A 21,208-nucleotide genomic window follows, 5' to 3' on the forward strand; every position below is an offset into this window, starting at 1 on the left:
AACGGTTCAATTTGCACGTGTCGGGAGAACGCTGCGTTCGGGGCAGCCGTGGCCGAGTGGTTAAGGCGTCTGACTCGAAAGTAGTTTCGAATCCCGCCGGCTGCGTGCGATTCTGCGTAAAGAGCAGCAAATACTTTCACACGCATGAATGAGCGTGCAAACCAATGACGCCATTCTAAACAAGACGAAAATTTCCGTTTAAGAATGCTGAGTTTCACGACGGCCGCTGCTTCCTGTGCCTACCGGTCCACCTCGCACTGACGATGTGACTGCAGGAAGCCGTCGCAGGCCCACGAGTGCGCCCCCGTCATTTTCTCGCGCCTTCGCCGAGTTCGTGAGTACACACACGTGCTTGAAATTGTTAGACAGAGTGAAGGTTCATTCCTTTTTAGGAATTGCAATTCAATCAGTCGAGTGCGGCAAAAGCAATGGCGCCGCGTTTCTTTTCAATGATCTCGCAGCTACTTGCAAGTATGTCCATCCCTTAAGACGCCAGAAAACTAGCGTCAGCGGCGCGTCAGTGGGAAGTCGGTGAAGTCGCCATTGGAGCCACAAGCCAGCAATTACGACATGCGAATCACTCGCACACGACGCAGCTGTATGACAATGCTCGTGCGTGGGTGCGGATAGCTCAGTCGGTAGAGCGTTAGGTTTTCAACCAAAGGGTCCTGGGTTCTAGTCCCTGTCGGGGCGAAAATTAATACACTTTCGTAACGTCTAATGTGCTGGCAGTGGAATCACTACAGAAAAGAGTGAGCCCATGCTGCCTTCTGCCATGAGATTGCTTGCAAAGGTGGGAGTTTCAGTTGTCGAGAGACGCTTCTGAGACGTGCAGTCGTGGCCGAGTGGTTAAGGCGTCTGACTTGAAATCAGATTCCCTCTGGGAGCGTAGGTTCGAGTCCTGCCGACTGCGGAAATTTTCTCGCTCTCAGAAGATGGACGTTCAGCTGCATCCTAGCAGTTGCGTCACTACTAAACACGTGGGCCGCCAGCAAGGTGCAGTGTTCTTGGCTCCAGGGTGCAGCGCTACAGTCGTGCCCAGAAGCCACAGCTCATCTCCTCGTCTCACAACCGTCCACCAGGTGTCAGTGCAAGTGTCGCCTCTCTGGGCAGTGCAGATGTGATTATTTTAGCTTGCAGACGATGACGTGTAGCAATTAATGAGCAAACGCAAGTCAAACGTTTTACCGCGTGTATCTGCTAGATACTGCCTCACACACGTTGGAGAGGCTCACTCCTTCCTCTGCCTCGTTCTCTGCACACTAGTTGCACGTGGCATCGATATAGCACAGCTTTTCTAGCGTCAGCGAAGTCAATATTACATGAATCGAGTCGACATGTTTGCTAGTTACGACGATGGAAGCAGAAGAAATGTGTGTGGTACTTTACTGCATCTGCTGTTCGCCTTTCGGCGTCCCTGTGTTCTTTCAGACGAAGATGACTGTGAAATTGACAACGGGGCAGACGTGCAAAAGAGGGGCGCTGTACGTCAGCCGAAATAGCTCAGTTGGGAGAGCGTTAGACTGAAGATCTAAAGGTCCCTGGTTCGATCCCGGGTTTCGGCATGGCTTCGTTTTGCAGCCGACGCCAATGGAATTGCTCTGACTTTGTGATAATGTACCTAGAGCCGAGAACGGACATGACTCTCTTCTGTAACTGTTCTGGTTGTCTAGTGCTTGCCATAAGAGGAACACAGTAGGCAACTCTCTGAGAAGTAAGAAAATAAAAAAACGTCCTACCGACTGCGTTCCCTGTTTTGTGCCAGGAGGTGAAGAACGTCTCCAGCGGAACCGTGAAATGAGCGAAAACGTGGGAAACATTGCATTCGAAGTGCTTGTGAATTTTCCAATTGCCCGATGAGTGTCGACAAAACACGTAAATCCTCTACTCCAACGTATGAGACGTAACGACTGCTGCAGTTTGTTTTTGCATCGTGTGTCAACATTGTTCGATGGTCTGTTACGAGCTTTGCGCGATAAGTTTGCAGACAGCATTCAGGCGACGTTTAACTACTAACAGCTCCATGCAGCGATTGCACAACAGTAAAGGACATGAGTCAATGTGTCGTTGTGCATCGTGAGATGTTTCATAAGGCGTTGTGAGCCCGGATAGCTCAGTCGGTAGAGCATTAGGCTTTTAACCTAAGGGTCCAGGGTTCAAGTCCCTGTTCGGGCGGAAATTTTAATAATTTGGTAGCGTTTCCTCTGGTAGTGGTGCAAACACTACGGAAAAGAATGCAGCAACGCCGTTTTCTGACACCACAGTGCTTTAAACGGTTCAATTTGCACGTGTCGGGAGAACGCTGCGTTCGGGGCAGCCGTGGCCGAGTGGTTAAGGCGTCTGACTCGAAAGTAGTTTCGAATCCCGCCGGCTGCGTGCGATTCTGCGTAAAGAGCAGCAAATACTTTCACACGCATGAATGAGCGTGCAAACCAATGACGCCATTCTAAACAAGACGAAAATTTCCGTTTAAGAATGCTGAGTTTCACGACGGCCGCTGCTTCCTGTGCCTACCGGTCCACCTCGCACTGACGATGTGACTGCAGGAAGCCGTCGCAGGCCCACGAGTGCGCCCCCGTCATTTTCTCGCGCCTTCGCCGAGTTCGTGAGTACACACACGTGCTTGAAATTGTTGGACAGAGCGAAGGTTCATTCCTTTTTAGGAATTGCAATTCAATCAGTCGAGTGCGGCAAAAGCAATGGCGCCGCGTTTCTTTTCAATGATCTCGCAGCTACTTGCAAGTATGTCCATCCCTTAAGACGCCAGAAAACTAGCGTCAGCGGCGCGTCAGTGGGAAGTCGGTGAAGTCGCCATTGGAGCCACAAGCCAGCAATTACGACATGCGAATCACTCGCACACGACGCAGCTGTATGACAATGCTCGTGCGTGGGTGCGGATAGCTCAGTCGGTAGAGCGTTAGGTTTTCAACCAAAGGGTCCTGGGTTCTAGTCCCTGTCGGGGCGAAAATTAATACACTTTCGTAACGTCTAATGTGCTGGCAGTGGAATCACTACAGAAAAGAGTGAGCCCATGCTGCCTTCTGCCATGAGATTGCTTGCAAAGGTGGGAGTTTCAGTTGTCGAGAGACGCTTCTGAGACGTGCAGTCGTGGCCGAGTGGTTAAGGCGTCTGACTTGAAATCAGATTCCCTCTGGGAGCGTAGGTTCGAGTCCTGCCGACTGCGGAAATTTTCTCGCTCTCAGAAGATGGACGTTCAGCTGCATCCTAGCAGTTGCGTCACTACTAAACACGTGGGCCGCCAGCAAGGTGCAGTGTTCTTGGCTCCAGGGTGCAGCGCTACAGTCGTGCCCAGAAGCCACAGCTCATCTCCTCGTCTCACAACCGTCCACCAGGTGTCAGTGCAAGTGTCGCCTCTCTGGGCAGTGCAGATGTGATTATTTTAGCTTGCAGACGATGACGTGTAGCAATTAATGAGCAAACGCAAGTCAAACGTCTTACCGCGTGTATCTGCTAGATACTACCTCACACACGTTGGAGAGGCTCACTCCTTCCTCTGCCTCGTTCTCTGCACACTAGTTGCACGTGGCATCGATATAGCACAGCTTTTCTAGCATCAGCGAAGTCAATATTACATGAATCGAGTCGACATGTTTGCTAGTTACGACGATGGAAGCAGAAGAAATGTGTGTGGTACTTTACTGCATCTGCTGTTCGCCTTTCGGCGTCCCTGTGTTCTTTCAGACGAAGATGACTGTGAAATTGACAACGGGGCAGACGTGCAAAAGAGGGGCGCTGTACGTCAGCCGAAATAGCTCAGTTGGGAGAGCGTTAGACTGAAGATCTAAAGGTCCCTGGTTCGATCCCGGGTTTCGGCATGGCTTCGTTTTGCAGCCGACGCCAATGGAATTGCTCTGACTTTGTGATAATGTAACTAGAGCCGAGAACGGACATGACTCTCTTCTGTAACTGTTCTGGTTGTCTAGTGCTTGCCATAAGAGGAACACAGTAGGCAACTCTCTGAGAAGTAAGAAAATAAAAAAACGTCCTACCGACTGCGTTCCCTGTTTTGTGCCAGGAGGTGAAGAACGTCTCCAGCGGAACCGTGAAATGAGCGAAAACGTGGGAAACATTGCATTCGAAGTGCTTGTGAATTTTCCAATTGCCCGATGAGTGTCGACAAAACACGTAAATCCTCTACTCCAACGTATGAGACGTAACGACTGCTGCAGTTTGTTTTTGCATCGTGTGTCAACATTGTTCGATGGTCTGTTACGAGCTTTGCGCGATAAGTTTGCAGACAGCATTCAGGCGACGTTTAACTACTAACAGCTCCATGCAGCGATTGCACAACAGTAAAGGACATGAGTCAATGTGTCGTTGTGCATCGTGAGATGTTTCATAAGGCGTTGTGAGCCCGGATAGCTCAGTCGGTAGAGCATTAGGCTTTTAACCTAAGGGTCCAGGGTTCAAGTCCCTGTTCGGGCGGAAATTTTAATAATTTGGTAGCGTTTCCTCTGGTAGTGGTGGAAACACTACGGAAAAGAATGCAGCAACGCCGTTTTCTGACACCACAGTGCTTTAAACGGTTCAATTTGCACGTGTCGGGAGAACGCTGCGTTCGGGGCAGCCGTGGCCGAGTGGTTAAGGCGTCTGACTCGAAAGTAGTTTCGAATCCCGCCGGCTGCGTGCGATTCTGCGTAAAGAGCAGCAAATACTTTCACACGCATGAATGAGCGTGCAAACCAATGACGCCATTCTAAACAAGACGAAAATTTCCGTTTAAGAATGCTGAGTTTCACGACGGCCGCTGCTTCCTGTGCCTACCGGTCCACCTCGCACTGACGATGTGACTGCAGGAAGCCGTCGCAGGCCCACGAGTGCGCCCCCGTCATTTTCTCGCGCCTTCGCCGAGTTCGTGAGTACACACACGTGCTTGAAATTGTTAGACAGAGTGAAGGTTCATTCCTTTTTAGGAATTGCAATTCAATCAGTCGAGTGCGGCAAAAGCAATGGCGCCGCGTTTCTTTTCAATGATCTCGCAGCTACTTGCAAGTATGTCCATCCCTTAAGACGCCAGAAAACTAGCGTCAGCGGCGCGTCAGTGGGAAGTCGGTGAAGTCGCCATTGGAGCCACAAGCCAGCAATTACGACATGCGAATCACTCGCACACGACGCAGCTGTATGACAATGCTCGTGCGTGGGTGCGGATAGCTCAGTCGGTAGAGCGTTAGGTTTTCAACCAAAGGGTCCTGGGTTCTAGTCCCTGTCGGGGCGAAAATTAATACACTTTCGTAACGTCTAATGTGCTGGCAGTGGAATCACTACAGAAAAGAGTGAGCTCATGCTGCCTTCTGCCATGAGATTGCTTGCAAAGGTGGTAGTTTCAGTTGTCGAGAGACGCTTCTGAGACGTGCAGTCGTGGCCGAGTGGTTAAGGCGTCTGACTTGAAATCAGATTCCCTCTGGGAGCGTAGGTTCGAGTCCTGCCGACTGCGGAAATTTTCTCGCTCTCAGAAGATGGACGTTCAGCTGCATCCTAGCAGTTGCGTCACTACTAAACACGTGGGCCGCCAGCAAGGTGCAGCGTTCTTGGCTCCAGGGTGCAGCGCTACAGTCGTGCCCAGAAGCCACAGCTCATCTCCTCGTCTCACAACCGTCCACCAGGTGTCAGTGCAAGTGTCGCCTCTCTGGGCAGTGCAGATGTGATTATTTTAGCTTGCAGACGATGACGTGTAGCAATTAATGAGCAAACGCAAGTCAAACGTTTTACCGCGTGTATCTGCTAGATACTGCCTCACACACGTTGGAGAGGCTCACTCCTTCCTCTGCCTCGTTCTCTGCACACTAGTTGCACGTGGCATCGATATAGCACAGCTTTTCTAGCGTCAGCGAAGTCAATATTACATGAATCGAGTCGACATGTTTGCTAGTTACGACGATGGAAGCAGAAGAAATGTGTGTGGTACTTTACTGCATCTGCTGTTCGCCTTTCGGCGTCCCTGTGTTCTTTCAGACGAAGATGACTGTGAAATTGACAACGGGGCAGACGTGCAAAAGAGGGGCGCTGTACGTCAGCCGAAATAGCTCAGTTGGGAGAGCGTTAGACTGAAGATCTAAAGGTCCCTGGTTCGATCCCGGGTTTCGGCATGGCTTCGTTTTGCAGCCGACGCCAATGGAATTGCTCTGACTTTGTGATAATGTAACTAGAGCCGAGAACGGACATGACTCTCTTCTGTAACTGTTCTGGTTGTCTAGTGCTTGCCATAAGAGGAACACAGTAGGCAACTCTCTGAGAAGTAAGAAAATAAAAAAACGTCCTACCGACTGCGTTCCCTGTTTTGTGCCAGGAGGTGAAGAACGTCTCCAGCGGAACCGTGAAATGAGCGAAAACGTGGGAAACATTGCATTCGAAGTGCTTGTGAATTTTCCAATTGCCCGATGAGTGTCGACAAAACACGTAAATCCTCTACTCCAACGTATGAGACGTAACGACTGCTGCAGTTTGTTTTTGCATCGTGTGTCAACATTGTTCGATGGTCTGTTACGAGCTTTGCGCGATAAGTTTGCAGACAGCATTCAGGCGACGTTTAACTACTAACAGCTCCATGCAGCGATTGCACAACAGTAAAGGACATGAGTCAATGTGTCGTTGTGCATCGTGAGATGTTTCATAAGGCGTTGTGAGCCCGGATAGCTCAGTCGGTAGAGCATTAGGCTTTTAACCTAAGGGTCCAGGGTTCAAGTCCCTGTTCGGGCGGAAATTTTAATAATTTGGTAGCGTTTCCTCTGGTAGTGGTGGAAACACTACGGAAAAGAATGCAGCAACGCCGTTTTCTGACACCACAGTGCTTTAAACGGTTCAATTTGCACGTGTCGGGAGAACGCTGCGTTCGGGGCAGCCGTGGCCGAGTGGTTAAGGCGTCTGACTCGAAAGTAGTTTCGAATCCCGCCGGCTGCGTGCGATTCTGCGTAAAGAGCAGCAAATACTTTCACACGCATGAATGAGCGTGCAAACCAATGACGCCATTCTAAACAAGACGAAAATTTCCGTTTAAGAATGCTGAGTTTCACGACGGCCGCTGCTTCCTGTGCCTACCGGTCCACCTCGCACTGACGATGTGACTGCAGGAAGCCGTCGCAGGCCCACGAGTGCGCCCCCGTCATTTTCTCGCGCCTTCGCCGAGTTCGTGAGTACACACACGTGCTTGAAATTGTTGGACAGAGCGAAGGTTCATTCCTTTTTAGGAATTGCAATTCAATCAGTCGAGTGCGGCAAAAGCAATGGCGCCGCGTTTCTTTTCAATGATCTCGCAGCTACTTGCAAGTATGTCCATCCCTTAAGACGCCAGAAAACTAGCGTCAGCGGCGCGTCAGTGGGAAGTCGGTGAAGTCGCCATTGGAGCCACAAGCCAGCAATTACGACATGCGAATCACTCGCACACGACGCAGCTGTATGACAATGCTCGTGCGTGGGTGCGGATAGCTCAGTCGGTAGAGCGTTAGGTTTTCAACCAAAGGGTCCTGGGTTCTAGTCCCTGTCGGGGCGAAAATTAATACACTTTCGTAACGTCTAATGTGCTGGCAGTGGAATCACTACAGAAAAGAGTGAGCCCATGCTGCCTTCTGCCATGAGATTGCTTGCAAAGGTGGGAGTTTCAGTTGTCGAGAGACGCTTCTGAGACGTGCAGTCGTGGCCGAGTGGTTAAGGCGTCTGACTTGAAATCAGATTCCCTCTGGGAGCGTAGGTTCGAGTCCTGCCGACTGCGGAAATTTTCTCGCTCTCAGAAGATGGACGTTCAGCTGCATCCTAGCAGTTGCGTCACTACTAAACACGTGGGCCGCCAGCAAGGTGCAGTGTTCTTGGCTCCAGGGTGCAGCGCTACAGTCGTGCCCAGAAGCCACAGCTCATCTCCTCGTCTCACAACCGTCCACCAGGTGTCAGTGCAAGTGTCGCCTCTCTGGGCAGTGCAGATGTGATTATTTTAGCTTGCAGACGATGACGTGTAGCAATTAATGAGCAAACGCAAGTCAAACGTCTTACCGCGTGTATCTGCTAGATACTACCTCACACACGTTGGAGAGGCTCACTCCTTCCTCTGCCTCGTTCTCTGCACACTAGTTGCACGTGGCATCGATATAGCACAGCTTTTCTAGCATCAGCGAAGTCAATATTACATGAATCGAGTCGACATGTTTGCTAGTTACGACGATGGAAGCAGAAGAAATGTGTGTGGTACTTTACTGCATCTGCTGTTCGCCTTTCGGCGTCCCTGTGTTCTTTCAGACGAAGATGACTGTGAAATTGACAACGGGGCAGACGTGCAAAAGAGGGGCGCTGTACGTCAGCCGAAATAGCTCAGTTGGGAGAGCGTTAGACTGAAGATCTAAAGGTCCCTGGTTCGATCCCGGGTTTCGGCATGGCTTCGTTTTGCAGCCGACGCCAATGGAATTGCTCTGACTTTGTGATAATGTACCTAGAGCCGAGAACGGACATGACTCTCTTCTGTAACTGTTCTGGTTGTCTAGTGCTTGCCATAAGAGGAACACAGTAGGCAACTCTCTGAGAAGTAAGAAAATAAAAAAACGTCCTACCGACTGCGTTCCCTGTTTTGTGCCAGGAGGTGAAGAACGTCTCCAGCGGAACCGTGAAATGAGCGAAAACGTGGGAAACATTGCATTCGAAGTGCTTGTGAATTTTCCAATTGCCCGATGAGTGTCGACAAAACACGTAAATCCTCTACTCCAACGTATGAGACGTAACGACTGCTGCAGTTTGTTTTTGCATCGTGTGTCAACATTGTTCGATGGTCTGTTACGAGCTTTGCGCGATAAGTTTGCAGACAGCATTCAGGCGACGTTTAACTACTAACAGCTCCATGCAGCGATTGCACAACAGTAAAGGACATGAGTCAATGTGTCGTTGTGCATCGTGAGATGTTTCATAAGGCGTTGTGAGCCCGGATAGCTCAGTCGGTAGAGCATTAGGCTTTTAACCTAAGGGTCCAGGGTTCAAGTCCCTGTTCGGGCGGAAATTTTAATAATTTGGTAGCGTTTCCTCTGGTAGTGGTGCAAACACTACGGAAAAGAATGCAGCAACGCCGTTTTCTGACACCACAGTGCTTTAAACGGTTCAATTTGCACGTGTCGGGAGAACGCTGCGTTCGGGGCAGCCGTGGCCGAGTGGTTAAGGCGTCTGACTCGAAAGTAGTTTCGAATCCCGCCGGCTGCGTGCGATTCTGCGTAAAGAGCAGCAAATACTTTCACACGCATGAATGAGCGTGCAAACCAATGACGCCATTCTAAACAAGACGAAAATTTCCGTTTAAGAATGCTGAGTTTCACGACGGCCGCTGCTTCCTGTGCCTACCGGTCCACCTCGCACTGACGATGTGACTGCAGGAAGCCGTCGCAGGCCCACGAGTGCGCCCCCGTCATTTTCTCGCGCCTTCGCCGAGTTCGTGAGTACACACACGTGCTTGAAATTGTTGGACAGAGCGAAGGTTCATTCCTTTTTAGGAATTGCAATTCAATCAGTCGAGTGCGGCAAAAGCAATGGCGCCGCGTTTCTTTTCAATGATCTCGCAGCTACTTGCAAGTATGTCCATCCCTTAAGACGCCAGAAAACTAGCGTCAGCGGCGCGTCAGTGGGAAGTCGGTGAAGTCGCCATTGGAGCCACAAGCCAGCAATTACGACATGCGAATCACTCGCACACGACGCAGCTGTATGACAATGCTCGTGCGTGGGTGCGGATAGCTCAGTCGGTAGAGCGTTAGGTTTTCAACCAAAGGGTCCTGGGTTCTAGTCCCTGTCGGGGCGAAAATTAATACACTTTCGTAACGTCTAATGTGCTGGCAGTGGAATCACTACAGAAAAGAGTGAGCCCATGCTGCCTTCTGCCATGAGATTGCTTGCAAAGGTGGGAGTTTCAGTTGTCGAGAGACGCTTCTGAGACGTGCAGTCGTGGCCGAGTGGTTAAGGCGTCTGACTTGAAATCAGATTCCCTCTGGGAGCGTAGGTTCGAGTCCTGCCGACTGCGGAAATTTTCTCGCTCTCAGAAGATGGACGTTCAGCTGCATCCTAGCAGTTGCGTCACTACTAAACACGTGGGCCGCCAGCAAGGTGCAGTGTTCTTGGCTCCAGGGTGCAGCGCTACAGTCGTGCCCAGAAGCCACAGCTCATCTCCTCGTCTCACAACCGTCCACCAGGTGTCAGTGCAAGTGTCGCCTCTCTGGGCAGTGCAGATGTGATTATTTTAGCTTGCAGACGATGACGTGTAGCAATTAATGAGCAAACGCAAGTCAAACGTCTTACCGCGTGTATCTGCTAGATACTACCTCACACACGTTGGAGAGGCTCACTCCTTCCTCTGCCTCGTTCTCTGCACACTAGTTGCACGTGGCATCGATATAGCACAGCTTTTCTAGCATCAGCGAAGTCAATATTACATGAATCGAGTCGACATGTTTGCTAGTTACGACGATGGAAGCAGAAGAAATGTGTGTGGTACTTTACTGCATCTGCTGTTCGCCTTTCGGCGTCCCTGTGTTCTTTCAGACGAAGATGACTGTGAAATTGACAACGGGGCAGACGTGCAAAAGAGGGGCGCTGTACGTCAGCCGAAATAGCTCAGTTGGGAGAGCGTTAGACTGAAGATCTAAAGGTCCCTGGTTCGATCCCGGGTTTCGGCATGGCTTCGTTTTGCAGCCGACGCCAATGGAATTGCTCTGACTTTGTGATAATGTAACTAGAGCCGAGAACGGACATGACTCTCTTCTGTAACTGTTCTGGTTGTCTAGTGCTTGCCATAAGAGGAACACAGTAGGCAACTCTCTGAGAAGTAAGAAAATAAAAAAACGTCCTACCGACTGCGTTCCCTGTTTTGTGCCAGGAGGTGAAGAACGTCTCCAGCGGAACCGTGAAATGAGCGAAAACGTGGGAAACATTGCATTCGAAGTGCTTGTGAATTTTCCAATTGCCCGATGAGTGTCGACAAAACACGTAAATCCTCTACTCCAACGTATGAGACGTAACGACTGCTGCAGTTTGTTTTTGCATCGTGTGTCAACATTGTTCGATGGTCTGTTACGAGCTTTGCGCGATAAGTTTGCAGACAGCATTCAGGCGACGTTTAACTACTAACAGCTCCATGCAGCGATTGCACAACAGTAAAGGACATGAGTCAATGTGTCGTTGTGCATCGTGAGATGTTTCATAAGGCGTTGTGAGCCCGGATAGCTCAGTCGGTAGAGCATTAGGCTTTTAACCTAAGGGTCCAGGGTTCAAGTCCCTGTTCGGGCGGAAATTTTAATAATTTGGTAGCGTTTCCTCTGGTAGTGGTGGAAACACTACGGAAAAGAATGCAGCAACGCCGTTTTCTGACACCACAGTGCTTTAAACGGTTCAATTTGCACGTGTCGGGAGAACGCTGCGTTCGGGGCAGCCGTGGCCGAGTGGTTAAGGCGTCTGACTCGAAAGTAGTTTCGAATCCCGCCGGCTGCGTGCGATTCTGCGTAAAGAGCAGCAAATACTTTCACACGCATGAATGAGCGTGCAAACCAATGACGCCATTCTAAACAAGACGAAAATTTCCGTTTAAGAATGCTGAGTTTCACGACGGCCGCTGCTTCCTGTGCCTACCGGTCCACCTCGCACTGACGATGTGACTGCAGGAAGCCGTCGCAGGCCCACGAGTGCGCCCCCGTCATTTTCTCGCGCCTTCGCCGAGTTCGTGAGTACACACACGTGCTTGAAATTGTTAGACAGAGTGAAGGTTCATTCCTTTTTAGGAATTGCAATTCAATCAGTCGAGTGCGGCAAAAGCAATGGCGCCGCGTTTCTTTTCAATGATCTCGCAGCTACTTGCAAGTATGTCCATCCCTTAAGACGCCAGAAAACTAGCGTCAGCGGCGCGTCAGTGGGAAGTCGGTGAAGTCGCCATTGGAGCCACAAGCCAGCAATTACGACATGCGAATCACTCGCACACGACGCAGCTGTATGACAATGCTCGTGCGTGGGTGCGGATAGCTCAGTCGGTAGAGCGTTAGGTTTTCAACCAAAGGGTCCTGGGTTCTAGTCCCTGTCGGGGCGAAAATTAATACACTTTCGTAACGTCTAATGTGCTGGCAGTGGAATCACTACAGAAAAGAGTGAGCCCATGCTGCCTTCTGCCATGAGATTGCTTGCAAAGGTGGTAGTTTCAGTTGTCGAGAGACGCTTCTGAGACGTGCAGTCGTGGCCGAGTGGTTAAGGCGTCTGACTTGAAATCAGATTCCCTCTGGGAGCGTAGGTTCGAGTCCTGCCGACTGCGGAAATTTTCTCGCTCTCAGAAGATGGACGTTCAGCTGCATCCTAGCAGTTGCGTCACTACTAAACACGTGGGCCGCCAGCAAGGTGCAGTGTTCTTGGCTCCAGGGTGCAGCGCTACAGTCGTGCCCAGAAGCCACAGCTCATCTCCTCGTCTCACAACCGTCCACCAGGTGTCAGTGCAAGTGTCGCCTCTCTGGGCAGTGCAGATGTGATTATTTTAGCTTGCAGACGATGACGTGTAGCAATTAATGAGCAAACGCAAGTCAAACGTTTTACCGCGTGTATCTGCTAGATACTGCCTCACACACGTTGGAGAGGCTCACTCCTTCCTCTGCCTCGTTCTCTGCACACTAGTTGCACGTGGCATCGATATAGCACAGCTTTTCTAGCGTCAGCGAAGTCAATATTACATGAATCGAGTCGACATGTTTGCTAGTTACGACGATGGAAGCAGAAGAAATGTGTGTGGTACTTTACTGCATCTGCTGTTCGCCTTTCGGCGTCCCTGTGTTCTTTCAGACGAAGATGACTGTGAAATTGACAACGGGGCAGACGTGCAAAAGAGGGGCGCTGTACGTCAGCCGAAATAGCTCAGTTGGGAGAGCGTTAGACTGAAGTTCTAAAGGTCCCTGGTTCGATCCCGGGTTTCGGCATGGCTTCGTTTTGCAGCCGACGCCAATGGAATTGCTCTGACTTTGTGATAATGTAACTAGAGCCGAGAACGGACATGACTCTCTTCTGTAACTGTTCTGGTTGTCTAGTGCTTGCCATAAGAGGAACACAGTAGGCAACTCTCTGAGAAGTAAGAAAATAAAAAAACGTCCTACCGACTGCGTTCCCTGTTTTGTGCCAGGAGGTGAAGAACGTCTCCAGCGGAACCGTGAAATGAGCGAAAACGTGGGAAACATTGCATTCGAAGTGCTTGTGAATTTTCCAATTGCCCGATGAGTGTCGACAAAACACGTAAATCCTCTACTCCAACGTATGAGACGTAACGACTGCTGCAGTTTGTTTTTGCATCGTGTGTCAACATTGTTCGATGGTCTGTTACGAGCTTTGCGCGATAAGTTTGCAGACAGCATTCAGGCGACGTTTAACTACTAACAGCTCCATGCAGCGATTGCACAACAGTAAAGGACATGAGTCAATGTGTCGTTGTGCATCGTGAGATGTTTCATAAGGCGTTGTGAGCCCGGATAGCTCAGTCGGTAGAGCATTAGGCTTTTAACCTAAGGGTCCAGGGTTCAAGTCCCTGTTCGGGCGGAAATTTTAATAATTTGGTAGCGTTTCCTCTGGTAGTGGTGGAAACACTACGGAAAAGAATGCAGCAACGCCGTTTTCTGACACCACAGTGCTTTAAACGGTTCAATTTGCACGTGTCGGGAGAACGCTGCGTTCGGGGCAGCCGTGGCCGAGTGGTTAAGGCGTCTGACTCGAAAGTAGTTTCGAATCCCGCCGGCTGCGTGCGATTCTGCGTAAAGAGCAGCAAATACTTTCACACGCATGAATGAGCGTGCAAACCAATGACGCCATTCTAAACAAGACGAAAATTTCCGTTTAAGAATGCTGAGTTTCACGACGGCCGCTGCTTCCTGTGCCTACCGGTCCACCTCGCACTGACGATGTGACTGCAGGAAGCCGTCGCAGGCCCACGAGTGCGCCCCCGTCATTTTCTCGCGCCTTCGCCGAGTTCGTGAGTACACACACGTGCTTGAAATTGTTGGACAGAGCGAAGGTTCATTCCTTTTTAGGAATTGCAATTCAATCAGTCGAGTGCGGCAAAAGCAATGGCGCCGCGTTTCTTTTCAATGATCTCGCAGCTACTTGCAAGTATGTCCATCCCTTAAGACGCCAGAAAACTAGCGTCAGCGGCGCGTCAGTGGGAAGTCGGTGAAGTCGCCATTGGAGCCACAAGCCAGCAATTACGACATGCGAATCACTCGCACACGACGCAGCTGTATGACAATGCTCGTGCGTGGGTGCGGATAGCTCAGTCGGTAGAGCGTTAGGTTTTCAACCAAAGGGTCCTGGGTTCTAGTCCCTGTCGGGGCGAAAATTAATACACTTTCGTAACGTCTAATGTGCTGGCAGTGGAATCACTACAGAAAAGAGTGAGCCCATGCTGCCTTCTGCCATGAGATTGCTTGCAAAGGTGGGAGTTTCAGTTGTCGAGAGACGCTTCTGAGACGTGCAGTCGTGGCCGAGTGGTTAAGGCGTCTGACTTGAAATCAGATTCCCTCTGGGAGCGTAGGTTCGAGTCCTGCCGACTGCGGAAATTTTCTCGCTCTCAGAAGATGGACGTTCAGCTGCATCCTAGCAGTTGCGTCACTACTAAACACGTGGGCCGCCAGCAAGGTGCAGTGTTCTTGGCTCCAGGGTGCAGCGCTACAGTCGTGCCCAGAAGCCACAGCTCATCTCCTCGTCTCACAACCGTCCACCAGGTGTCAGTGCAAGTGTCGCCTCTCTGGGCAGTGCAGATGTGATTATTTTAGCTTGCAGACGATGACGTGTAGCAATTAATGAGCAAACGCAAGTCAAACGTTTTACCGCGTGTATCTGCTAGATACTACCTCACACACGTTGGAGAGGCTCACTCCTTCCTCTGCCTCGTTCTCTGCACACTAGTTGCACGTGGCATCGATATAGCACAGCTTTTCTAGCATCAGCGAAGTCAATATTACATGAATCGAGTCGACATGTTTGCTAGTTACGACGATGGAAGCAGAAGAAATGTGTGTGGTACTTTACTGCATCTGCTGTTCGCCTTTCGGCGTCCCTGTGTTCTTTCAGACGAAGATGACTGTGAAATTGACAACGGGGCAGACGTGCAAAAGAGGGGCGCTGTACGTCAGCCGAAATAGCTCAGTTGGGAGAGCGTTAGACTGAAGATCTAAAGGTCCCTGGTTCGATCCCGGGTTTCGGCACGGCTTCGTTTCGAAGCCGACGCCAATGGATTTGCTCTGACTTTGTGATAATGTAACTAGAGCCGAGAACGGACATGACTCTCCTGTAACTGTTCTGGTTGTCTAGTGCTTGCTATAAGAGGAACACAGTAGGCAACTCTCTGAGAAGTAAGAAAATAAAAAAACGTCCTACCGACTGCGTTCCCTGTTTTGTGCCAGGAGGTGAAGAACGTCTCCAGCGGAACCGTGAAATGAGCGAAAACGTGGGAAACATTGCATTCGAAGTGCTTGTGAATTTTCCAATTGCCCGATGAGTGTCGACAAAACACGTAAATCCTCTACTCCAACGTATGAGACGTAACGACTGCTGCAGTTTGTTTTTGCATCGTGTGTCAACATTGTTCGATGGTCTGTTACGAGCTTTGCGCGATAAGTTTGCAGACAGCATTCAGGCGACGTTTAACTACTAACAGCTCCATGCAGCGATTGCACAACAGTAAAGGACATGAGTCAATGTGTCGTTGTGCATCGTGAGATGTATCATAAGGCGTTGTGAGCCCGGATAGCTCAGTCGGTAGAGCATTAGGCTTTTAACCTAAGGGTCCAGGGTTCAAGTCCCTGTTCGGGCGGAAATTTTAATAATTTGGTAGCGTTTCCTCTGGTAGTGGTGGAAACACTACGGAAAAGAATGTAGCAACGCCGTTTTCTGACACCACAGTGCTTTAAACGGTTCAATTTGCACGTGTCGGGAGAACGCTGCGTTCGGGGCAGCCGTGGCCGAGTGGTTAAGGCGTCTGACTCGAAAGTAGTTTCGAATCCCGCCGGCTGCGTGCGATTCTGCGTAAAGAGCAGCAAATACTTTCACACGCATGAATGAGCGTGCAAACCAATGACGCCATTCTAAACAAGACGAAAATTTCCGTTTAAGAATGCTGAGTTTCACGACGGCCGCTGCTTCCTGTGCCTACCGGTCCACCTCGCACTGACGATGTGACTGCAGGAAGCCGTCGCAGGCCCACGAGTGCGCCCCCGTCATTTTCTCGCGCCTTCGCCGAGTTCGTGAGTACACACACGTGCTTGAAATTGTTGGACAGAGCGAAGGTTCATTCCTTTTTAGGAATTGCAATTCAATCAGTCGAGTGCGGCAAAAGCAATGGCGCCGCGTTTCTTTTCAATGATCTCGCAGCTACTTGCAAGTATGTCCATCCCTTAAGACGCCAGAAAACTAGCGTCAGCGGCGCGTCAGTGGGAAGTCGGTGAAGTCGCCATTGGAGCCACAAGCCAGCAATTACGACATGCGAATCACTCGCACACGACGCAGCTGTATGACAATGCTCGTGCGTGGGTGCGGATAGCTCAGTCGGTAGAGCGTTAGGTTTTCAACCAAAGGGTCCTGGGTTCTAGTCCCTGTCGGGGCGAAAATTAATACACTTTCGTAACGTCTAATGTGCTGGCAGTGGAATCACTACAGAAAAGAGTGAGCCCATGCTGCCTTCTGCCATGAGATTGCTTGCAAAGGTGGTAGTTTCAGTTGTCGAGAGACGCTTCTGAGACGTGCAGTCGTGGCCGAGTGGTTAAGGCGTCTGACTTGAAATCAGATTTCCTCTGGGAGCGTAGGTTCGAGTCCTGCCGACTGCGGAAATTTTCTCGCTCTCAGAAGATGGACGTTCAGCTGCATCCTAGCAGTTGCGTCACTACTAAACACGTGGGCCGCCAGCAAGGTGCAGTGTTCTTGGCTCCAGGGTGCAGCGCTACAGTCGTGCCCAGAAGCCACAGCTCATCTCCTCGTCTCACAACCGTCCACCAGGTGTCAGTGCAAGTGTCGCCTCTCTGGGCAGTGCAGATGTGATTATTTTAGCTTGCAGACGATGACGTGTAGCAATTAATGAGCAAACGCAAGTCAAACGTTTTACCGCGTGTATCTGCTAGATACTACCTCACACACGTTGGAGAGGCTCACTCCTTCCTCTGCCTCGTTCTCTGCACACTAGTTGCACGTGGCATCGATATAGCACAGCTTTTCTAGCATCAGCGAAGTCAATATTACATGAATCGAGTCGACATGTTTGCTAGTTACGACGATGGAAGCAGAAGAAATGTGTGTGGTACTTTACTGCATCTGCTGTTCGCCTTTCGGCGTCCCTGTGTTCTTTCAGACGAAGATGACTGTGAAATTGACAACGGGGCAGACGTGCAAAAGAGGGGCGCTGTACGTCAGCCGAAATAGCTCAGTTGGGAGAGCGTTAGACTGAAGATCTAAAGGTCCCTGGTTCGATCCCGGGTTTCGGCACGGCTTCGTTTCGAAGCCGACGCCAATGGAATTGCTCTGACTTTGTGATAATGTAACTAGAGCCGAGAACGGACATGACTCTCCTGTAACTGTTCTGGTTGTCTAGTGCTTGCCATAAGAGGAACACAGTAGGCAACTCTCTGAGAAGTAAGAAAATAAAAAAACGTCCTACCGACTGCGTTCCCTGTTTTGTGCCAGGAGGTGAAGAACGTCTCCAGCGGAACCGTGAAATGAGCGAAAACGTGGGAAACATTGCATTCGAAGTGCTTGTGAATTTTCCAATTGCCCGATGAGTGTCGACAAAACACGTAAATCCTCTACTCCAACGTATGAGACGTAACGACTGCTGCAGTTTGTTTTTGCATCGTGTGTCAACATTGTTCGATGGTCTGTTACGAGCTTTGCGCGATAAGTTTGCAGACAGCATTCAGGCGACGTTTAACTACTAACAGCTCCATGCAGCGATTGCACAACAGTAAAGGACATGAGTCAATGTGTCGTTGTGCATCGTGAGATGTTTCATAAGGCGTTGTGAGCCCGGATAGCTCAGTCGGTAGAGCATTAGGCTTTTAACCTAAGGGTCCAGGGTTCAAGTCCCTGTTCGGGCGGAAATTTTAATAATTTGGTAGCGTTTCCTCTGGTAGTGGTGGAAACACTACGGAAAAGAATGCAGCAACGCCGTTTTCTGACACCACAGTGCTTTAAACGGTTCAATTTGCACGTGTCGGGAGAACGCTGCGTTCGGGGCAGCCGTGGCCGAGTGGTTAAGGCGTCTGACTCGAAAGTAGTTTCGAATCCCGCCGGCTGCGTGCGATTCTGCGTAAAGAGCACCAAATACTTTCACACGCATGAATGAGCGTGCAAACCAATGACGCCATTCTAAACAAGACGAAAATTTCCGTTTAAGAATGCTGAGTTTCACGACGGCCGCTGCTTCCTGTGCCTACCGGTCCACCTCGCACTGACGATGTGACTGCAGGAAGCCGTCGCAGGCCCACGAGTGCGCCCCCGTCATTTTCTCGCGCCTTCGCCGAGTTCGTGAGTACACACACGTGCTTGAAATTGTTGGACAGAGCGAAGGTTCATTCCTTTTTAGGAATTGCAATTCAATCAGTCGAGTGCGGCAAAAGCAATGGCGCCGCGTTTCTTTTCAATGATCTCGCAGCTACTTGCAAGTATGTCCATCCCTTAAGACGCCAGAAAACTAGCGTCAGCGGCGCGTCAGTGGGAAGTCGGTGAAGTCGCCATTGGAGCCACAAGCCAGCAATTACGACATGCGAATCACTCGCACACGACGCAGCTGTATGACAATGCTCGTGCGTGGGTGCGGATAGCTCAGTCGGTAGAGCGTTAGGTTTTCAACCAAAGGGTCCTGGGTTCTAGTCCCTGTCGGGGCGAAAATTAATACACTTTCGTAACGTCTAATGTGCTGGCAGTGGAATCACTACAGAAAAGAGTGAGCCCATGCTGCCTTCTGCCATGAGATTGCTTGCAAAGGTGGGAGTTTCAGTTGTCGAGAGACGCTTCTGAGACGTGCAGTCGTGGCCGAGTGGTTAAGGCGTCTGACTTGAAATCAGATTCCCTCTGGGAGCGTAGGTTCGAGTCCTGCCGACTGCGGAAATTTTCTCGCTCTCAGAAGATGGACGTTCAGCTGCATCCTAGCAGTTGCGTCACTACTAAACACGTGGGCCGCCAGCAAGGTGCAGTGTTCTTGGCTCCAGGGTGCAGCGCTACAGTCGTGCCCAGAAGCCACAGCTCATCTCCTCGTCTCACAACCGTCCACCAGGTGTCAGTGCAAGTGTCGCCTCTCTGGGCAGTGCAGATGTGATTATTTTAGCTTGCAGACGATGACGTGTAGCAATTAATGAGCAAACGCAAGTCAAACGTTTTACCGCGTGTATCTGCTAGATACTACCTCACACACGTTGGAGAGGCTCACTCCTTCCTCTGCCTCGTTCTCTGCACACTAGTTGCACGTGGCATCGATATAGCACAGCTTTTCTAGCATCAGCGAAGTCAATATTACATGAATCGAGTCGACATGTTTGCTAGTTACGACGATGGAAGCAGAAGAAATGTGTGTGGTACTTTACTGCATCTGCTGTTCGCCTTTCGGCGTCCCTGTGTTCTTTCAGACGAAGATGACTGTGAAATTGACAACGGGGCAGACGTGCAAAAGAGGGGCGCTGTACGTCAGCCGAAATAGCTCAGTTGGGAGAGCGTTAGACTGAAGATCTAAAGGTCCCTGGTTCGATCCCGGGTTTCGGCACGGCTTCGTTTCGAAGCCGACGCCAATGGAATTGCTCTGACTTTGTGATAATGTAACTAGAGCCGAGAACGGACATGACTCTCCTGTAACTGTTCTGGTTGTCTAGTGCTTGCTATAAGAGGAACACAGTAGGCAACTCTCTGAGAAGTAAGAAAATAAAAAAACGTCCTACCGACTGCGTTCCCTGTTTTGTGCCAGGAGGTGAAGAACGTCTCCAGCGGAACCGTGAAATGAGCGAAAACGTGGGAAACATTGCATTCGAAGTGCTTGTGAATTTTCCAATTGCCCGATGAGTGTCGACAAAACACGTAAATCCTCTACTCCAACGTATGAGACGTAACGACTGCTGCAGTTTGTTTTTGCATCGTGTGTCAACATTGTTCGATGGTCTGTTACGAGCTTTGCGCGATAAGTTTGCAGACAGCATTCAGGCGACGTTTAACTACTAACAGCTCCATGCAGCGATTGCACAACAGTAAAGGACATGAGTCAATGTGTCGTTGTGCATCGTGAGATGTATCATAAGGCGTTGTGAGCCCGGATAGCTCAGTCGGTAGAGCATTAGGCTTTTAACCTAAGGGTCCAGGGTTCAAGTCCCTGTTCGGGCGGAAATTTTAATAATTTGGTAGCGTTTCCTCTGGTAGTGGTGGAAACACTACGGAAAAGAATGTAGCAACGCCGTTTTCTGACACCACAGTGCTTTAAACGGTTCAATTTGCACGTGTCGGGAGAACGCTGCGTTCGGGGCAGCCGTGGCCGAGTGGTTAAGGCGTCTGACTCGAAAGTAGTTTCGAATCCCGCCGGCTGCGTGCGATTCTGCGTAAAGAGCAGCAAATACTTTCACACGCATGAATGAGCGTGCAAACCAATGACGCCATTCTAAACAAGACGAAAATTTCCGTTTAAGAATGCTGAGTTTCACGACGGCCGCTGCTTCCTGTGCCTACCGGTCCACCTCGCACTGACGATGTGACTGCAGGAAGCCGTCGCAGGCCCACGAGTGCGCCCCCGTCATTTTCTCGCGCCTTCGCCGAGTTCGTGAGTACACACACGTGCTTGAAATTGTTGGACAGAGCGAAGGTTCATTCCTTTTTAGGAATTGCAATTCAATCAGTCGAGTGCGGCAAAAGCAATGGCGCCGCGTTTCTTTTCAATGATCTCGCAGCTACTTGCAAGTATGTCCATCCCTTAAGACGCCAGAAAACTAGCGTCAGCGGCGCGTCAGTGGGAAGTCGGTGAAGTCGCCATTGGAGCCACAAGCCAGCAATTACGACATGCGAATCACTCGCACACGACGCAGCTGTATGACAATGCTCGTGCGTGGGTGCGGATAGCTCAGTCGGTAGAGCGTTAGGTTTTCAACCAAAGGGTCCTGGGTTCTAGTCCCTGTCGGGGCGAAAATTAATACACTTTCGTAACGTCTAATGTGCTGGCAGTGGAATCACTACAGAAAAGAGTGAGCCCATGCTGCCTTCTGCC

At 50.4% G+C, this 21,208-nt stretch overlaps 27 non-coding genes across 27 annotated transcripts; all 27 read left to right on the forward strand.

Moving 5' to 3' along the window:
* The first annotated feature begins 831 nt into the window (after positions 1–831).
* Positions 832–913, forward strand: Trnas-uga (transfer RNA serine (anticodon UGA)). The gene has a single exon. It is a non-coding gene; the product is annotated as a tRNA-Ser (tRNA).
* A 579-nt stretch (positions 914–1,492) lies between these two features.
* Trnaf-gaa (transfer RNA phenylalanine (anticodon GAA)) lies at positions 1,493–1,565 on the forward strand. The gene has a single exon. It is a non-coding gene; the product is annotated as a tRNA-Phe (tRNA).
* Positions 1,566–2,102: 537 nt separating this feature from the next.
* Trnak-uuu (transfer RNA lysine (anticodon UUU)) lies at positions 2,103–2,175 on the forward strand. Its single transcript has one exon. It is a non-coding gene; the product is annotated as a tRNA-Lys (tRNA).
* Positions 2,176–3,102: 927 nt separating this feature from the next.
* On the forward strand, positions 3,103–3,184 carry Trnas-uga (transfer RNA serine (anticodon UGA)). The gene has a single exon. It is a non-coding gene; the product is annotated as a tRNA-Ser (tRNA).
* A 579-nt stretch (positions 3,185–3,763) lies between these two features.
* On the forward strand, positions 3,764–3,836 carry Trnaf-gaa (transfer RNA phenylalanine (anticodon GAA)). Its single transcript has one exon. It is a non-coding gene; the product is annotated as a tRNA-Phe (tRNA).
* A 537-nt stretch (positions 3,837–4,373) lies between these two features.
* On the forward strand, positions 4,374–4,446 carry Trnak-uuu (transfer RNA lysine (anticodon UUU)). The gene has a single exon. It is a non-coding gene; the product is annotated as a tRNA-Lys (tRNA).
* Positions 4,447–5,373: 927 nt separating this feature from the next.
* Positions 5,374–5,455, forward strand: Trnas-uga (transfer RNA serine (anticodon UGA)). Its single transcript has one exon. It is a non-coding gene; the product is annotated as a tRNA-Ser (tRNA).
* Positions 5,456–6,034: 579 nt separating this feature from the next.
* Positions 6,035–6,107, forward strand: Trnaf-gaa (transfer RNA phenylalanine (anticodon GAA)). The gene has a single exon. It is a non-coding gene; the product is annotated as a tRNA-Phe (tRNA).
* A 537-nt stretch (positions 6,108–6,644) lies between these two features.
* Trnak-uuu (transfer RNA lysine (anticodon UUU)) lies at positions 6,645–6,717 on the forward strand. The gene has a single exon. It is a non-coding gene; the product is annotated as a tRNA-Lys (tRNA).
* A 927-nt stretch (positions 6,718–7,644) lies between these two features.
* Positions 7,645–7,726, forward strand: Trnas-uga (transfer RNA serine (anticodon UGA)). Its single transcript has one exon. It is a non-coding gene; the product is annotated as a tRNA-Ser (tRNA).
* A 579-nt stretch (positions 7,727–8,305) lies between these two features.
* Positions 8,306–8,378, forward strand: Trnaf-gaa (transfer RNA phenylalanine (anticodon GAA)). Its single transcript has one exon. It is a non-coding gene; the product is annotated as a tRNA-Phe (tRNA).
* Positions 8,379–8,915: 537 nt separating this feature from the next.
* On the forward strand, positions 8,916–8,988 carry Trnak-uuu (transfer RNA lysine (anticodon UUU)). Its single transcript has one exon. It is a non-coding gene; the product is annotated as a tRNA-Lys (tRNA).
* A 927-nt stretch (positions 8,989–9,915) lies between these two features.
* On the forward strand, positions 9,916–9,997 carry Trnas-uga (transfer RNA serine (anticodon UGA)). The gene has a single exon. It is a non-coding gene; the product is annotated as a tRNA-Ser (tRNA).
* A 579-nt stretch (positions 9,998–10,576) lies between these two features.
* Trnaf-gaa (transfer RNA phenylalanine (anticodon GAA)) lies at positions 10,577–10,649 on the forward strand. Its single transcript has one exon. It is a non-coding gene; the product is annotated as a tRNA-Phe (tRNA).
* Positions 10,650–11,186: 537 nt separating this feature from the next.
* Trnak-uuu (transfer RNA lysine (anticodon UUU)) lies at positions 11,187–11,259 on the forward strand. Its single transcript has one exon. It is a non-coding gene; the product is annotated as a tRNA-Lys (tRNA).
* Positions 11,260–12,186: 927 nt separating this feature from the next.
* Positions 12,187–12,268, forward strand: Trnas-uga (transfer RNA serine (anticodon UGA)). Its single transcript has one exon. It is a non-coding gene; the product is annotated as a tRNA-Ser (tRNA).
* Positions 12,269–12,847: 579 nt separating this feature from the next.
* Positions 12,848–12,920, forward strand: Trnaf-gaa (transfer RNA phenylalanine (anticodon GAA)). The gene has a single exon. It is a non-coding gene; the product is annotated as a tRNA-Phe (tRNA).
* A 537-nt stretch (positions 12,921–13,457) lies between these two features.
* On the forward strand, positions 13,458–13,530 carry Trnak-uuu (transfer RNA lysine (anticodon UUU)). The gene has a single exon. It is a non-coding gene; the product is annotated as a tRNA-Lys (tRNA).
* Positions 13,531–14,457: 927 nt separating this feature from the next.
* Trnas-uga (transfer RNA serine (anticodon UGA)) lies at positions 14,458–14,539 on the forward strand. The gene has a single exon. It is a non-coding gene; the product is annotated as a tRNA-Ser (tRNA).
* A 579-nt stretch (positions 14,540–15,118) lies between these two features.
* On the forward strand, positions 15,119–15,191 carry Trnaf-gaa (transfer RNA phenylalanine (anticodon GAA)). Its single transcript has one exon. It is a non-coding gene; the product is annotated as a tRNA-Phe (tRNA).
* A 535-nt stretch (positions 15,192–15,726) lies between these two features.
* Positions 15,727–15,799, forward strand: Trnak-uuu (transfer RNA lysine (anticodon UUU)). The gene has a single exon. It is a non-coding gene; the product is annotated as a tRNA-Lys (tRNA).
* Positions 15,800–16,726: 927 nt separating this feature from the next.
* Trnas-uga (transfer RNA serine (anticodon UGA)) lies at positions 16,727–16,808 on the forward strand. Its single transcript has one exon. It is a non-coding gene; the product is annotated as a tRNA-Ser (tRNA).
* A 579-nt stretch (positions 16,809–17,387) lies between these two features.
* Trnaf-gaa (transfer RNA phenylalanine (anticodon GAA)) lies at positions 17,388–17,460 on the forward strand. Its single transcript has one exon. It is a non-coding gene; the product is annotated as a tRNA-Phe (tRNA).
* A 535-nt stretch (positions 17,461–17,995) lies between these two features.
* Positions 17,996–18,068, forward strand: Trnak-uuu (transfer RNA lysine (anticodon UUU)). Its single transcript has one exon. It is a non-coding gene; the product is annotated as a tRNA-Lys (tRNA).
* Positions 18,069–18,995: 927 nt separating this feature from the next.
* Trnas-uga (transfer RNA serine (anticodon UGA)) lies at positions 18,996–19,077 on the forward strand. The gene has a single exon. It is a non-coding gene; the product is annotated as a tRNA-Ser (tRNA).
* Positions 19,078–19,656: 579 nt separating this feature from the next.
* Trnaf-gaa (transfer RNA phenylalanine (anticodon GAA)) lies at positions 19,657–19,729 on the forward strand. The gene has a single exon. It is a non-coding gene; the product is annotated as a tRNA-Phe (tRNA).
* Positions 19,730–20,264: 535 nt separating this feature from the next.
* Positions 20,265–20,337, forward strand: Trnak-uuu (transfer RNA lysine (anticodon UUU)). Its single transcript has one exon. It is a non-coding gene; the product is annotated as a tRNA-Lys (tRNA).
* Positions 20,338–21,208: the final 871 nt, after the last annotated feature.

This window comes from Schistocerca gregaria, unplaced genomic scaffold, assembly GCF_023897955.1.
Source record: "Schistocerca gregaria isolate iqSchGreg1 unplaced genomic scaffold, iqSchGreg1.2 ptg000445l, whole genome shotgun sequence".
NCBI classification, from domain to species: domain Eukaryota; kingdom Metazoa; phylum Arthropoda; class Insecta; order Orthoptera; family Acrididae; genus Schistocerca; species Schistocerca gregaria.